General features: G+C 44.0%; 1 protein-coding gene and 1 non-coding gene across 2 annotated transcripts in view; both read right to left on the reverse strand.

Annotated features, from left to right (window-relative positions):
• The window catches only part of LRMDA (leucine rich melanocyte differentiation associated), a 1142364-nt gene that overhangs the window by 527041 nt on the left and 599699 nt on the right, over positions 1-15624 (reverse strand). The gene's annotated exons all lie outside the window — the stretch shown is intronic.
• On the reverse strand, positions 10711-10847 carry LOC114810693. Its single transcript, XR_003758388.1, has one exon. It is a non-coding gene; the product is annotated as a small nucleolar RNA SNORA7 (small nucleolar RNA).

Below are 15624 nucleotides of genomic sequence, written 5' to 3' on the forward strand. Positions count from 1 at the left end.
CCATGAGGATGATTCTCAAATCTACCTCTCCAGCCTTGCTCTCTCTCCCACTCTGCAGTCTCAAATTTCCTCCTGCCTTCAAGACATCTCTATTTGGATGTCCCGTCAATGTCTCAAACTTTACATGCCTGAAACAGAACTCCTTATCTTCCCACCCAAACAACGTCCTCCCCAATTTTCCCATCACTGTGGATGGCACCACTAGCATTCCTGTCACACAGGCCTGTAAATTTGCTGTTATTTTTGATTCCTCTCTCTCTCATTCAACCCACTTAATCCATCACTAAATCCTGTTGGTTCAAAATCCACAACATTGCTAAAATTGACTGTTTATTCTCCATCCAAACTGCTACAGTGTTAATCCAAGTATTTATCCCATCCTGCCTCGATAACTTAATCTACCCCTTGCTGAGCTTCCTGCCTCCCATCTCTCCACACTTTAATCCAACTTGGTTCTGCTGCCCGGATCATTTTGTTACAAAAATGCTCAGGCCATTTTTCTCCACTTCTCAAGAACCTGCAGTGGTCGCCCAACTACCCTCCACATCAAAGAGAAATTCCTTACCACTGGTTTTAAAGTGCTCAATCACCCTGGGCCCTCCTGTAAATCAATAAACCAATGAATGGTATTTATTGAGCACTTACTGTGTGCAGAGCACTGTACTAAGTGCTTGGGGGAATGCAAGAGAAGTAGCGTGGCTCAGTGGAAAGAGCCCGGGCTTGGGACTGAGAGGTCATGGGTTCTAATACCGGCTCTTCCGATTGTCAGCTGTGTGACTTTGGGCATCTGTGCCTCAGTTACCTCATCTGTAAAATGGGGATTTAAACTGTGGGCCCCACGTGGGACAATCTGATCATCCTGTATCCCCCCCAGCACTTAGAACAGTGTTTGGCACATAATATGCACCTAACAAATACCACCATTATTATTATTATTATGCAACGTAACAGAATTGGTAGACGTTTTCCCTGTCTTCAAGGAGCTTACAGTCTAAAGGGGGAGTTAGATACCAACACAAATCAGTAGACAGATATGACCATAATCCTGTGGGGCTGAGGGAGAGGTGAAAAAAGGGAGCAAATCCAAATGCAGTTCCTATTTCTGCTATCGAGATGCATGGGAGAACTGACAGCATTCCTCATCAGTCTCTCCCTCAACCACCCGGCTTCATCTTTCTCATGCGCAAAACCCTTCTTCACCTCCAACATGGGGGAATCGAGCTGGGCCGGGCTGACGTGTGGCCTTGAGAAAGGAGTTCACTACACAATTTCAGGACAAAAGTATTGATTGGAAGACAGTACAAAAATACTTAGGCACGAAACTCTTCTGTCACTGTCACCTGACCTACACAGCTCATACGCTCAGGACTCTCCAACCCATAGACCATCTTTTGAAGACTAGACAGCAGTCACTTGTGAAATTGAATCCACAGAGAAAAGACCTGGGTCAGTAGTGTACCAATTCTATTCTGCTACCCATCTGGCCCAGTGAGTGGGCAAGCCTTCCCACTTAGTGTTTGGCACTGATAGGTACACTTCTATGAATGAAATAACCGAGAAAAATGTTTCGCAGGAACATAAATCTAACCAGTAGCTTCTTCAGTAAGTTTTTAGCCACGCTGAGCATCACCCAGAACGAGTAGCAAGTAGACCACAGAGAAGCAAACAAAATTCCAATTTTCCAAGCTATCGTCAGCACCAGGAACACAGGTGACCCTCTGCCACAACCTGCATTAAATTAATTATGGGGAGGAAGATTCTTGAGCCAAAACTACCTTGAGCTATGGTAGCAGAGGACCAGTCACGGAAGCTTCCACTATGCCAACATCTACCACTCCTTCTTCTGTAACCTGGTAGCTGTGTCTTTGGGGAACTGCATGGGAAAATTGTACTGGTGTAACCACTGATTCATTAAGAATTAATGGGTCAGATGGGGAGGAGAGTTCAAAGAAGCCACTGTGATGGGCTTTTTTTGCTACAGATCCTACCTTGTTAGGTCCACCACTAGCAGAATGCTTCACACCCTCGTCATCTGATGCCGGTAAGTGCAGCAGTGCCATACGACAAATGACACCACTCATGTCCTCAACCTACCAGCTCAGACTTCTGGGGAGCCAAGACCATTCTCTAGTTTTTCCAATGTGTTCTACCCAAACCATGGACTGAAAAGACACTATAAAACAGAACAGATCATATTTTACATTAAGATATTAACATTTCCCCAACATGAAACAAACTTAAAAATTATTTTCTTTGAAAACCAGGCAGATTCATCCACCACTGATTTCCTATAACAACCCAACCTGCACACTTTGCTTCTCTAATACCAACCTACTTACTGTACCTCAACCTCGTCTATCTCACCGCCGGCTTCTTGCCTACATCCTGCCTCTGATCTGGAGAACCCTCTCTCTTCATATCCGACAGTTACTCTCTCCACCTTCAAAGTCTTATTTGAAGTCACATCTCCTTCATTAGGCGGTCCTTAAGCCCTCATTTCCTCTTTTCCCACTCCCTTCCGTGTCGCCCTGATTTGTTTCCTCTATTGAACTCATGAACATATACTTAATTTATTGATTAATATTAATATCTGTCTCCCCTTCTCGACTGTGAGCCTGTTCTGGGCAGGGAATGTGTCTACCAAATCTGTCATATTTTACTCTTCTAAGTGCTTAGTACAGTGCTCCTCACACAGTAAGCGTTCAATAAATACAAGTGATTGAATATGGGGAGTGGGGCAAGAGGGAAGGGGGAGAGGAGGCGTTTAGGAAAGGTGTCTAAAGAGAATTACAGATTCCTGCATTTTTCTTGATTCAGTTTGGAGGTAGAATTGACTCCCTAATAAAGATGAACTTCTGCCCTATTTTTATAATGCACCACTCTAGTTCCACCCTCCCATAAAGGCCAATTCTTCATTTTCATCACTGTCAAACAAAAATAATTATTGAATGGCTCCATGTTCATGGTCTTCAGTTAGAGGTCATATGTAGCATACTTATAATTCCTACATTCTAGGAGTTTACATGCTAAATCAGATAACTAAGAACATGCAGTAACTGCATACCAATTTAAAATCAGAGACCTAACAGCACACCGAGAGCATAAAAACTATGAATTCCTATTCATGGGATTAAACATTTAGCTGTTTATGATATTTTAAATTGGGTTATTTCAGCTAAGACTTAAAAGAGGCCCTAAATAGGATGAGAAAGTATATCCCACAATACTACAGCAATTTTAACCTCAAACCCATGAGGTTAATAGTCTCACCTGGGGAGGATAACTTCAAGACACAGAGTTGCCAATATACTGTGTCAGGGTACCCTTACCAGGGAGTGATGTTTTGAAGCCACAGGCTCACTATCAAGTCCTGCATTTTCCGATCATGACTTCATCTTCATCCTTTCGATTAAAACTTTACGACAGTTCTATCTGCTGCTCAACCGACAATGTCAGACTAAACACATTCCCCCCACCACTGTGCCTAACACTACCTCTCTGGCTTCTTAGCATAGTGGATAGAGCACGGGCCTGGGAGTCAGAGGGTCATGGCTTCTAATCCCAGCTTCACCACTTGTCTGCTGTGTAACCTTGGACAAGTCACATCTCCGGGCCTCAGTTACCTCATCTGTATAATGGGGATTAAGACTGAGTCCCATGTGGGACAGGGGATGTACCAACCTGATTATCTTGTATCTACCCCAGCGCTTAGAACAGTGTATGGCCCACAGTAAGTACTTAACAAATACCATCATCATTATTATTATCTTAGCGATTCATCTTCTGAACCAGTAGGCAATGATGGGGTAGTTACGGTCCACAGTCAACTCTGAGGACAGAGATCGAAGCCAATGCTACTTTGTTGACTTCAGAAATGCAGAGTCTCTTGGTGATAGCCCAAAGAGGGGTCTCTGTAGCCAAATGTTTATTTTCCAAACACCTCTCCCCTCCTCAGTCTCTACTGGCATTTCCCAAACACACAGCTCATTGAACTAGGCCATTTCCTCTTTATTATCTACACAAATATTCTTAATTATTTCTCCTCTAAACCAGAGTACTTATTTCTTATTTATGGGTGTAAATATAAAGCCGGCAAAGCTCATATTTTACAGACGGCTGTTCTGTTGGCACCAGAAGCTTTCCAAATTTAAGAAGCAGGAATGCTGATTCTATGCCCATTTTATTATAAAGGGGTTTACCATAAATACTGAAATTTGAATTCCACCCAAGTAATGCATTAATAGACACTAAACCATTAATAATTTCTGTACTTTTTCATAAATGGGCAAAGTCCAATAAATAAACTATAGCTCTTTCACGGTAGAGCAGGGTTAACAAGTACCAAGGAGATTTCAAAGACAAACTACTAGCAGGGGCTGCCAGGAGGTAAGATTCATAATGAAACCACAAATTCTAGGGACCCATTTTTTACTGTCCGCCATGGCAAGTATCTAAAATTAAATGCTAAGCAGAAATCCGTCCTGGGATCTGACATACAGCAGTTTAGGTAAACAATCTCTGAAATTAAAAACAGATTCTAGATAATAAATAAATCCATGCATGGATCTCTCTGATAACAGACACCTCTCCCCGATAAATCAAAATCTGTCCTATCCCCATGGAGCATTTCTAAATTAGACCAGATGATTCACCTAAAATATTTCATCTTGTCTCCTGTCCTAAAGAATGCTGGAAATTGATGCCTCCTAAAACATTTCCACATTTGAACCCAAGACAGGCAGGCTAATTGCAAAAAGGGACAGGAGCCCAAGAGTCCAGGGAGAGGAAAGAAGGGGAGCTGGGGGCTATTGAACTTGGGTGCTTGTTACAGGGGAGGCTCCAATTCATTTCTCCCCCAAATGAAGAACCTTCCCTCTGGAGATCTCACACATTCTCATCTTTGAATTACAGATGCAGGCAAGATCATGCTTCGAGGTGGGTTTCGGCTTCTCCTTACTATCAACCCTCAAGACGGTTCAGAGGACAACGGCAGCAGCTGGAGAAGAAGAAGAAGTGGTAGCAAAGGGAAAAAAAGGCTGGGCGCTTCCAGCAAGCGAATGTGTCTTGAAAGGGTAGTCTGGAGTGAGCAAGAAGGTGTACGCTGCAGGGCCCCTGACTAATACTAACCGGTAATAGACCTGGCCCGGAGAGCCTAATATCCCCAGCCGGGGTGGCCTGGGGGAATCCCAGCAACTTGGCCAAATCCAGTGTCTTTGTTGGAGTCAATGAGGCAAAACTAAGCCCTCTGTTCAAAAGCCTAGGGCCCATCTCTTTTCTGTTTTTCTAAAGAGAAAATAAAAAAGAACTCCAGTGTGAGGACGGGAGCAGTATTTGATGTGAGCTTAACTTCTGAGCTGTTCTGAAGTAGCGACAAACACAATTGAATATGAAGAACAGTCTCCTCTTCTACTTCAGAACCGATAATGGCTCTGAGGTCATTCCATTAGTGATCACAGCAGCTTTTAAAGGAAACACATATAACCCCGATACAATTAATGAAAGTATCCTTGCCGTTCTTTTCCACGTTAATGCCAAATGAATGTAAAAACCTTGCTCATTCACCAGGATGTGCATTATATTTCATAAACCAAAAAGCACAATAAAATTCTTCAATGGAAAAAATTATGACTCGGCGTTCCTTAGGTGATTTTTATTCCCCGCCTGATTGCTGTAGCACACTGAACGCTCAGTCATTATAGCTTCTGCCCCCAGTTTGACAGAGAATTCCTCTTACTGGACCGGGGAAAGTGTCTGGTTCTGGAAATCAAGGCAGTTGGGTTCTAGTCCTGGCTCAGGCAAAGAGGGGAATGTTTATTGGATTTGGGGTATTGATGAGAAAGTTTCTGACCAAAGAACCATTGTAGCTCAGTGGAAAGTGCCTGGGCTTGGGAGTCAGAAGTCATGGGTTCTAGTTCTGGATCCGCCGCTTGTCACCTGTGTGACTTTGGGCAAGTCGCTTAACTTCTCTGTGCCTCAGTTACCTCATCTGTAAAATGGGGATTAAAACCGTGAGCCCCACATGGGACAACCTGATTACCTTGTATCACCTCAGCTTTTAGAACAGTGCTTTGCACATAGTAAGCTCTTAATAAATACCACCATTATTATTATTATTACTATTATTATTATAAACCACCTAGGGTATTTCCTGAGATGACCTACTAGGGGAATGCTGAAAAATGCCTGATGAATGTGGGCAGCGACGACCTCAGTGACTACCGAGGCAACCACTCACGGGTCACGGAGTTGTGGCACAGCCTTGGCCCTCTACTGCAGGCATTTCAGCTACGGATAGGAACCGCATGGTGAAAACCTTGACGTATGCAGCATCATGTGTGACACTTTACCCACCTACTTGCTCATCACACTCCAGGCCTCAGCAGGAATGCAACCGGCAGCAATGAGCTACTCTTACTTATGCTGCACAAATCACTGTCCCTGCATTCCATTTCTTCAGGCAGGCCGTTTCTTCAAGAAGTCTCAAGAATGAGGCTAATCCATCACTCTCAACAGGAGACCCCATCACTCAAATTGTAGATTCCCTTCACCCTTCTCCCATATGATCGGACTTCCTACTGATCTTCGTTTTGTCTTTACGTTGTCTAGAATTGCTTTCTCTCTCTTTAGGTGTCTGTCGCCAGTCACTTTCCCCTTGTTATTTTCAGACACTGAGACTCCTGAGGGACAGGGAGAAGGACAGAGTCTAATTCCCAGGTGTATCTTCCTTCCCAGCTCGGCACACGGTAAAACACTTCATAAGAGTATATACTACTCTTCAGCTACAATTACTTTTTCACAGACAATCTTCAATCTAAGTCTAAGCCAGATTTTATTTTTTATAGCCAAGGTGTTGTTCATTTGGGTGCAGGATGAAGAGGGTTTCTGTTAAAAGAGATCATGAGATTTCTCCTCCACCGAAGTCCTCTCAGCCTAAACATCCTTGTGACCGAATCATCAGCCTCAGTCAAGAATTAATTAATGAATTTTTTTTTTTAAGCATCAGCATAATGTAAACCACTGTACTAATTCCTTGGGAAAGTACAACAGAAGCAAAGCACACATCGGTAAGCCCTTCTTCTAGACTGTAAAATCGTTGTGGGCAAAGAACATATACAACAACTCTATTATACTGTGTTTTCCAAGTGTCGATTACAGTGCTCCACACAAAGTAAGCACTCAGGTATACCACTGAACAATCGATTCCTTGCTCTTAAGAAGTTTGATATTTAATGGGGAATACAGATAAAATCAGTTGCAGTGGGTCTAGTGGAAAAAGCAGGGGCATGGGAGTCAGAGGTCCTGGGTTCTAATCGAACGAGTCGTCTACACTCGCTGCTTAGAATTCCTTAACTCCCATTCTCTCATGGACCCCCTCCAATCTGGCTTCCAACCTCTCCACTCTACCGAGACTGCTCTCTCTAAGGTCACCCATGACCTCCTTCTTGCCAAATCCAATGGCTCTTACTTTATTCTAATCCTCCTTGACCTCTCAGCTGCCTTTGACACTGTCGATCATCTCCTTCTCCTCCACACCTTATCTCACCTTGGCTTCACGGACTCCATCCTCTCCTAGTTCTCCTCATATCTCTCTGGCTGGTCCTTCGCGGGCTCCTCCTCCCCCTCCCATCCTCTAATTGTTGGAGTTTCTCAAGGGTCAGTTCTTGGCCCTCTTCTGTTCTCCATATACACTCATTCCCTCGGTGAACTCATCTGCTCTCACGGCTTCAACTATCATCTCTATGCAGATGAGACACAGATCTACATCTCTGCCCCATCCTCTCCCCCTCCCTTCAGGCTCGCATCTCCTCCTGCCTCCAGGATGTCTCTACCTGGATGTCTGCCCGCCACCTAAAACTCAACATGACCAAAACTGAGCTCCTCATCTTCCCTCCCAAACCCGGTCCTCTCCCTGACTTCCCTATCCCCGTGGACGGTACGACCATCCTTCCCGTCTCTCAGACCCGCAACCTCGGTGTCATCTTTGACTCGGCTCTCTCGTTCACCCCACACAGCCAATCCGTTACCAAAACCCGCCAGTATCACTTTTATAATATCGCCAAGATCCGCCCTTTCTTCTCCACCCAAATGGCTACCTTACTGCTACGGGCTCTCGAAATATCCCGGCTAGATTACTGTGTCAGCCTGCTCTCTGATCTCCCTTCCTCCTCTCTCGCCCCGCTCCAGTCTATTCTTCACTCTGCTGCCCGGCTCATCTTCCTGCAGAAACGCTCTGGGCATGTCACTCCCCTTCTTAAAAACCTCCAGTGGTTGCCTATCAACCTCTGCACAAAACAAAAACTTCTCACTCTAGGCTTCAAGGCTCTCCATCACCTTGCCCCTTCCTACCTCTCCTCTCTTCTCTCTTTCTACTGCCCACCCCGCACGCTCCGCTCCTCTGCCGCCCACTTCCTCACCATGCCCCGTTCTCGCCTATCCCACTGTCAACCCCTGGGCCACGTCCTCCCGCAGTCCTGGAATGCCATCCCTCCTCACCTCCGCCAAACTAATTCTCTTCCCCTCTTCAAAGCCCTACTTAAAGCTCACTTCCTCCAAGAGGCCTTCCCAGACTGAGCTCCCCTTTTCCCTCTGCTCCCTCTACCCCCCCCACCTCTCTGCAGCTAAACCCTCTTCTCCCCCCTTTCCCTCTGCTCCTCCCCCTCTCCCATCCCATCCCCTCAGCACTGTACTCATCCACTCAACTGTATATATCTTCATTACCCTATTTATTTTGTTAATGAGATGTATATCACCCTGGTTCTATTTATTTGCTATTGCCCTGAGATGTTCTTCCCCTTGATTCTATTTATTGCCATTGTTGTCCGTCTGCCTTGCCCGATTAGACTGTAAGCCCATCAAAGGGCAGGGACTGTCTCTATCTGTTACCGATTTGTACATTCCAAGCGCTTAGTGCAGTGCTCTGCACATAGTAAGTGCTCAATAAATACTATTGAATGAATGAATGAATAATTCTGGCTCTGTCACTGGTCTGCTGTGTAACCTTGGACAAGTCACTTAACTTCTCTGTGCCTAGGTTTCCTCATCGGTAAATGGGGATTAAATCCTTTTCACTCCTATCTAGATTTTGAGCCTCATGAGGGACTGTGTTCAACCTGGCAATTGTAAATCCAACCCAGTGCTTGGAATTTGGGCTTGATAAATTGTAAGTGCTTAATGAGAAACATAATTAATTGCATATTTTAAAGTACAGAGCACTGTACTCAGGGTATGGGAGGAAACGAAAAGACATAATCCCTATCCTCGAGGACCACAAGTATTACACATAGACAGAGCAAGAGGAAGAATAGAGGTATATAAGGAAGTAGTATGTGTATATCAGGGTGAAAGTTCGATAACTGAATATGCAAATAAATAAAATGAGAATTTCCTATAGCACTGAGGATAGGAATAAAGTACATAAGTGCTACGATTAATGGAAACAGGGTGCTTTGAATTCATCAAGGAAGGCTTCCTGGAGAAGATTGGCTTATAGGGGGACTTTGATATTAGGAAGAACTATGACCCTCTGAATTTTGGAAGGAAGGGGAGAACCATCTGGGCTAACAGCATGAGAAAGGGATGGGAGGCAGGAGAATCATGAGTGAGATACAATTATAAAGTGAACTTGGAAGAAATGAAGAGAGTGAGACTGGAAATAGAAAGAAAGAAGAACTAATATGGAATTGTGCATTCCAAGCTCTGCACATAGTAAGCACTCAATAAATACTATTGAATGAATAGCCTTGAGGCCAACTGTGAGAAGTTTCTGCTTGATGCAGAGAGAGATTGGTAGCCACTGGAGTCTTCTGAGGAATGAATAGATGTGTTCCAAGTGCCACTTCAAGAAGCCGATGTTGTAGTGATTACTATAGATTGAAGTAGGGAGAGGCTAGAGGCAGGTAAGACCAGTGAGGAGATGGCTACAATGTTTCTACCATATGACAAGAGTTTGGGCCAGGGTGGTAGGAATTTGGGTAGAGGAAAAGGGGTAGATCTGAGAAATGTTGTGGAGAAAGAGCTGGAAAAAGAACAAAGAGGTGCTCAGAGAAAGCAGGAGCAGTTATAGTGGTAGTTAAGGTGTTTATTGAACCTCATTGATGCTACACACTTTTCTAAGCACTTGGGAAAGTTCACCAGAACCATAAGATATGTTTCCTACCTAAAAGGAGTTTGGACTTTAATAGGAAATTTAGGGATAAGAAGATTTCCAAGTGGGATAATCAGAACAAAAAAAATTGATTTTATAACTAGTTTATATATGTATATATATATTTGTAAAATATATATACATAACATATGCTAAGGAACGGATTAAATATATACAAAACTACTAGAGGTGCTAATATGCCTTGATTAGGGAAGTTAACTGGGGAAGGCTTAATTGAGGTGAGATTTTAGGAGATCTCTGAACATGTTTCAGAGATGAGAATGAGAATGCTGCCACTGTGCAACCTCCTCCCTGGAATGCAGCACAAGCAAGAGGTCTTGACTTGTCTTACGCTGTCAAGTCTTTTCCTAACCACAGCGACTCTACAGACATATCTCTCCCAGAACATCCCACTTCCATCTGCAATCGTTCTGGTAGTGTATTCATAATGTTTTCTTGGTCAAAATACAAAAGTAACTTACGATCGCCTTCTTCCACGCAGTAAACTTGAATCTGCACCTTCGACTCTCTCCCATGCCACTGCTGCCCAGCACGGGTGAGTCTTGACTTGTAGCAGATTGCCTTCCACTCTCTAGCCACTGTCCAAGCTAGGAATGGAATGGGTAGGCCTCTGCTTGACTCTCCCTCCAGTAGCCAAGACTGGTGGAGTACGGAAGCTCTCCAGGTGCGATCCTGAGAGGGGAGCTAGAGGTCTTGAGAGCCCGAAACTCTAGGGTCGGTACAATGGATATTGAAAAAAATAGAGGGATGAGACCACATTAAATTTTGAGGGGAAGGTTTGTGGTTTTAAGAGGGGCCAAAGTCCCTGGAGCAGTAAGGATTTAAAGAGAGACTTGAGGTAGACACGGGACTTGGTAGAGCTGAATGTTCTATCAGTTCTGTGGGACTTTCTAGAGAAAGTCAAGAGCAGGAAGAGGCAGAAAGTCTAAGAGCAGGGATTGCTCCTTATATTTTGGAATGTCCCCAGAGCACCAAATAAAAGGGTTCTGTACATAACAGGTACACAACAGATGTACAACTGAGCAGGTTGAGTCAGAAAGTCTGAGAGGAGCAGAGAAGGCTCCTTCTACTTTCGAATGCCCCCAGAGCACTGAATAAAGGGACTCTGTACACAACAGGTGCACAGTAAAATCTGCTGATAGCAATACTCCCCAATTTACTGTCCATCCTTCCTTTCTCAGTTATCTGAGCAGTATAAAGCGGAACAACATTGTCCCCATCAATCCATGTTACATCTATCACTGCTGGCAGCAGGGTGGTATTGAGTTTGCAAGAGGCTAGTGGTGCTATAAATTACAGCCCTGTTCTTACTGCACCTCCCCTCCCATCCCCATGTGGGCAAAAGCCCAAGAAAGCACAATAAGTCTGGTCTCACCCCAAACCCTAGGTTTATTTATTATGGTCAGAGGCTGCGTTGGGCCTTGGCCAGTGAGCCAGCCATGGGCCTATGCAGCGTGTGTGTGTGGGGGGGTGAGGGTAAGAGCATAGGGGAGTGTGCACATGTGGGTACTCAAAGGTGTGTGAGCCTTTTCTACTCAGAAGAGAGCAAATGACTCTTAAGATGCTTTCTGATCATTACCACTCCCAAAAGTAAAAAGAGCACAAGGCCCACCTCCCTGGTAATAATAATAATCATGGTATTCGTTAAGTGCTTACCACGTACCAGGTACTGTACTAAACTCTGGAGTGGATACAAGCAAATGGGGTTGGACACAGTCCCTGACCTGCGTGGGGCTCACAGTCTTATTCCCCATTTTAGAGATGTGGTAACTGAGGCCAGAGAAGTGAAGTGACTTGCCTAAGGTCATATAGCAGACAAGTGGCAGAACCGGGATTAGAACCAATGATCGTGTGACTCCCAGGCACATGCTCTATCCACTAGGCCATGCGGCTTCCCAAATGGTCCCTCATGTTCCAAAATGTTTTACCAATAATATCAGAAAACTGCTTGCTGGAGAGCCAATAAGTTGTTCCCACACAGACACGTCAGGAAACCTAGACTACACTTGCAGAATATAATGTCTGGCTTGTATGACTTTGCCACCACCATTATTACAATAACCATCAATGTCAACACGGAACCTGCTGCCAACCTGGAGCAACGTAAGTTACGTCCTCATTTCCCACAGACTTCTCCCTCCTGAAGCAGAAAATTTTGTTTCATTGGGGGATGCCACTTGGCTGGATCATAGCCCAGCAGAAAGCCTATCTTGACTAATGTTGTCAAGCTGCTTCAAATAACCCATATCCTGCTTGTCTCCAAAATGAAAGTTAAAAGGGAAGCCAATGGCAGTCAGTGTTTAAAAATGTACGTATCTTAAAGACTTAAAGAACGTAATTTCCTCTCACCTCCAAAGACCCGCCTAGACAAGGACAGCTGAGTTAGGGTGGTGAAAGACCTCTGGGCTGGCAGGTAGAAAGACAGTCTATAAATCCAATGTGTTGTCATGGTAATTATCTCGGCTCCCTGATATGAGGTTGGACAAACACCCAAACCTCGTGCCCGTGCTGCCTGAATGATGTTCTTCTTCCCTCCCGCCTCGTAACCCCTCTGGTAGAAACCTGTACACTCGGACAGTGACAAACAACGGGGCATGTTCTCACAGCAGGACCATCAGGTTCTCCTACCTCACCGCTGGTAGGATGGGCCTAGTGAAGGATGATAGCTCCCCGCTCTGACAACCTTGACCACGTCTGCTTTGCTCCACGGGAGCTGCTGCCATTTCCAGAGAAGCTCGGCCTAGCCTGAGTCCCCGTCACTTGCTCTAGCGTCCTCTCCTCCAGCTGGTTTGGACATAGACCGTTTGACGGCTCCATCACGGCCAAAGCAGTGTGCTGAAAATCCCCTCCGGGCCGATCTGCCCTCAAACTTGCAAGAAAACTGTTCAGAAGGAAAGGGCCAAGAAAAGCTACACGATCCAGAATGCAAAGGGGCTGTTAGGACACAGGGACAATCTGGAAGGAATTTGCATCTTTCGCCAATAGTCGAAGCGCTACTCCCATCTGTGGGTTGAATTTCCCCTAGGATAATTCAGTGGGAAGGGTTAGTTCACTGTGCCACTTTGATTCTCGCTGGTAGCTAGGGGCTCCCTGATATGTTCCTGCCTGAGACTCTGATGAAAGTTTTCCATGTAGTGAGGTCATTTTCTCTGCTTAACCTGTACCTGGAGTAATGGAGGTTTAGTTAATTTGGTGGATATTTCCATCTAAAGTCCTTTTCTCTCTTCCCCAGGCAAAGGTCTTAGACCATGTGCCCCGGTCACGTGTTCAGACAGCTCTAAGTGTATTTTTTTGCAAAATGTGTCCACGGTAGCAAACCCTCAGCTTTTGTCCCTGTTTGTTCATATTCTCTCCAACTGTGATATTGATTTGACATTGACTTTAGCCATTACTCAGAGTCTAGTTCGGCCATAACAATCGAGACCCTTGCAGAGTTAGGTATAGGATCCTAGCTGCCTTTTCTGATGCCTCTTTTCCCTTCGAGTATACCGAATTACAGGTTGGTCTCTATTTTTGTTATTTTGATCCCTAGTTTGGTGTTAAACAGCCAGGTGACCCCAATCTCATGAAGCCTGGGTTTCTAAATATAATATAGAAAATGCTATAAAGAAGGAGCATGATCTAGAGGAAAGTTCATGGGCCTGGGAGTTAGAGGACCTGAGTTCTAACGTCGTTTCTGTGACTTGCCTGCTCTGAGATCTTGGGCAATTCACTTAATAATAATAATAATAATAATGTTGGTATTTGTTAAGTGCTCACTATGTGCAGAGCAGTGTTCTAAGCGCTGGGGTAGATACAGGGTAATCAGGTTGTCCCACGTGAGGCTCACAGTCTTAATCCCCATTTTACAGATGAGGTAACCGAGACACAGAGAAATTAAGTGACTTGCCCACAGTCACACAGCTGCCAAGTGGCAGATCTGGGATTCGAACCCATGACCTCTGACTCCCAAGCCCGTGCTCTTTCCACTGAGCAACACTGCTTCTCACAACTTCCCTGTGTCTCAGGTTCCTCATCTGTAAAATGGGGACTAAATACTTATTCTCCCTGCCACTTTGACAGCCAGGAATGTGTCTCTTGTTCTATTCTACTCTCCCAAGCACTTAGTACAGTGCTTTGCACACGGAAACCGCTCAATATATATGATTGAATGAATGAAGTGAGTCCACTATGGTACAGGGACTGTGTCTGATCTGATTATCTTTAACTAACCGAGTTCTTAATACAATCCTTGGCACACAGTAAATGCTTATTAAATATCACTATTGATATAAATAATACAGTATTACTATTGTTATTAATATAGGCATCTCAAAAGTGTTGTTTCTCCTACAGAAGAGGAAGATTCCTATTACCAAGTATAGAAACCAGTAAATCACCCATCAAGAGTGCTGCACTTTTTATTTTTTAATTTAGTAATGGGGCTATTACCTTTACATATTTTCTCAAACAGTGAATCACCATTCATTAGTCAATATCAGAAATTAATGATAATCACAAGATTTAAAAAATGGCTTCCTCTAGCATCTTTTAATTTTTCTCTGCTGTTATATTTCAATTCTGTGTCACCCTTGCGCTAGGATTTGTACCTTTTCTTTAACCCACCCTCAGCCCCCCAACCCACCCCCGGCACTTATATATATACTCATAATTTAATTATATAAATGTCAGTCTCCTTCTGTAGACTGTAAGATCCTTGTGGGCATTCATTCATTCAATCATATTTACTGAGGGCTTACTGTGTGCAAAGCACTGTACTAAGCACATGGGAGAGTATGATACAACAGCAAACAGACACATTTCCTAACCATAATGAACACAGTCTAGAGGCAGGGACAGACATTAATATACATACATACATACATACATAAGTAAATTACAGATACAGATTATGTATATACATAAGTTCTCTGGGAATGGGAGGGAGGATGACTGAAGGTAGAAATAATACTGATGGTATTTGTTAAGCACTTACTATGTGCCAAGCAACACTGGGAGAAAGTCAGGGCATTGCAGAAAGCCTACCAACTCTATTGTACTATACTCTGTCAAGCACATAGTACAGTGCTCTGCACACAGTAAGTGCTAAATAAATCCAATTGATTCTAAAAGAAGCTCTAATGCTATTGGGATCCTTCACTGCACTAAGAGCAAATGTTGAAATTTATCAGGAAATTAGTCACGTTTATGAACAGTAATGAAGAGCAACAGGTGTCTCCTGGGAGACAAAGACAGAAATTCTGAAAATTACATAAAAATATAGATCAGCACTATAATCCACTTCAATCAGTCAATCAGTCATAGTTATTGAGTGCTTAGTGTGCAAAGTACTGGGACAATACAATACGATAGAGCTTGTAGATAGAATTTCTGCCCGCAAGGAGCTTGCAGACTGGAGGGAAGACAGATATTAGCATAAATAATAACTCTCTTTATTTTCTGATCCTTTAGCTTTCTCA

This window comes from Ornithorhynchus anatinus, chromosome 3 (assembly GCF_004115215.2).
Source record: "Ornithorhynchus anatinus isolate Pmale09 chromosome 3, mOrnAna1.pri.v4, whole genome shotgun sequence".
NCBI classification, from domain to species: Eukaryota; Metazoa; Chordata; class Mammalia; order Monotremata; family Ornithorhynchidae; genus Ornithorhynchus; species Ornithorhynchus anatinus.